Source organism: Alosa sapidissima, chromosome 7 (genome assembly GCF_018492685.1).
Source record: "Alosa sapidissima isolate fAloSap1 chromosome 7, fAloSap1.pri, whole genome shotgun sequence".
Lineage (NCBI taxonomy): Eukaryota > Metazoa > Chordata > Actinopteri > Clupeiformes > Clupeidae > Alosa > Alosa sapidissima.
The window spans coordinates 12,395,786-12,398,285 of record NC_055963.1 but is presented as its reverse complement, the minus strand read 5'-3'; positions in this window follow the sequence as shown (position 1 = coordinate 12,398,285).

The following is a 2,500-nucleotide window of genomic DNA, read 5'->3' as shown; positions in this document are numbered from 1 at the left end:
CGTGCTGAAACGCTGATGAAGCCTGAGGCACAGACCACAGCAGCTGCAGCAGAGACAGGGGGAAAATAACACACACACACACACACACACTCGCTGAAGCTGAAGAGATGATTACTAAATGTCCCTCCCTTCCCAAACTTACCACTGCTGAGACCCAATTTCAATACTGAAAATCTTCTGCGGCCCACCCAAACATTTATTCACAACTCTGTAGTCGGAGTACTCGTTAAAAGTCTTGAGGTGCGGTCATATTTGGTAAACACTGGCGAACATTCCTGGCCAACATGTTTTCTCTGAACAGTTACATTTGAACGATTTGGTGTAAACAGGCCATTTTTAAACACATATTTTTATGTGATTTTTGAATGTTAAAAGTTGCAAGTAGTGGATAAACTCTATTTCTGAAATTGTAGAGGATAAACTGCATTTACTTGCGTACAGTAGCCTCAACACAACACCTCAACACAGCACCTCAACACAGCACCTTATCCAGCCTCAACATAGCACCTTATCCAGCCTCAACACAGCACCTCAACAGAGCACCTCAACACAGCACCTCAACACAGCGCCTCAACACAGCACCTTATCCAGCCTCAACACAGCACCTCAACACAGCACCTTATCAGTCTCAACACTGCACCTTATCCAGCCTCAACACAGCACCTTATCCAGTGCTGGAACAGAGACCTGCACATGATCCGCCTCCTACTAGAGTTCACCATCTGCCTGATAAGCGCATTGATTCCGACATAAGCTGCACCTACAGTATGGAGCGCTTCTGCGCATTCCCAGAGGTGGATAAACTTCGTCCAGGTCACGTCCAGCTTTATTGTGTATTCACAGAGAACTACCTTCTTGGACTGTTTTGCGAGTGTTTGCAAACGTTTGTCAAAAACTCAAGGCAAACAGAAACCTGTCTGCAAACGTTTGCCTATGTTTGCGAAATTGAAACTACAGTGTCATGACTAAACTACTCTCTTTTTTTTAAAGTATATTTTGGCCTTTTTATGCCTTTAATGACAGGATAGTGTAGAATGACAGGAAGCGAGTGGGAGAGAGAGTCGGGGTGGGATCCGGAAAGGACCACAGGTCGGGAATCGAACCCGGGTTGCCGGCGTACGGTGCAGGTGCCACAGCCGGGGCCCTAAACTACACTCTTAACTGCAGCGTCTTCACTAAACTACACTCTAAACTACAGTGTCATGACTAAACTACACTCTAAACTACAGTGTCATGACTAAACTACACTCTTAACTGCAGCGTCTTCACTAAACTACACTTTAAACTGAGAGCTGGACTAGAGGAGTGTGTGTATCAGTATTCATGCGTTGTGACGCTGCAGAACCGTTCATCCGGAGGGACGGAGGAAAACGAAAGAGAACCTTAAATAAACTTCAAAGCTCAAGAGTGGAAGCAGAACCGTTACATATTAAAATAGATGCTGATTCTGCTGCTGCCTGGATCTTGTTCTGAGTGGAGAAGAGAGGAGAGGAGGGGAGGGGAGAGGAGATGAGAGGAGGGGAGGAGGGGAGAAGAGAGGAGGGGAGGGGAGGGAAGAGGAGAGGAGGGAAGGAGAGTAGAGGAGAAGAGAGGAAGGGAGGGAAGAGGAGGTGAGAGGAGGGGAGGAGGGGAGAAGAGAGGAGGGGAGGGGAGGGGAGGGAAGAGGAGGTGAGAGGAGGGGAGGAGGGGAGAAGAGAGGAGGGGAGGGGAGGGAAGAGGAGGGGAGGGAAGGGGGATCCAGGGAGTTTTCAGATTTCAGATTTGGTCACTGTGCTGCCAACGGATAACAATAAGTGACATACAAAAAAAAAAAAAAAAAAAAAAAAACACAACCAACACAACAAATAGCTCTATGCTGTGAGCTTCTTTCCTCTCACATGAAGCAAGCAGCGTCTGATCAAAAACGTACACAAAGCACAGAGAGAATGGAGAAAACACTTTTATAGAAGTTTATTAATAATATATGAATTATTTGTAAAAGTGCACAAAGCACAGAGAGAATGGGGAACACACTTTTATAACATTTTATTAATAATATATTAATATATTATAGTAAAGGTACTTCCACCAAAGTGAGCCATGAGGATTCTTTCAACAGCTGGGGTAGCCGTGGCCTACTGGTTAGCACTTCGGACCTGTAACCAGAGGGTTGCCGGTTTGAATCCCGACCAGTAGGCACGGCTGAAGTGCCCTTGAGCAAGGCATCTAACCCCTCACTTCTCCCCAAGCGCCGCTGTTGATGCAGGCAGCTCACTGCGCTGGGATTAGTGTGTGCTTCACCTCACTGTGTGTACACTGTGTGTTGTGTGTGTTTACTAATTCACGGATTGGGATAAATGCAGAGACCAAATTTCCCTCACGGGATCAAAAGAGTATATTTATACATAAAATAATACCATATCTGAAACCTGTCACTCAAACACCATAACCCCACACCAAACCTGCAAAACCATGAGCTACGAAATTCTCAACACTCAGTTTTCAATTTCATAAAACACGT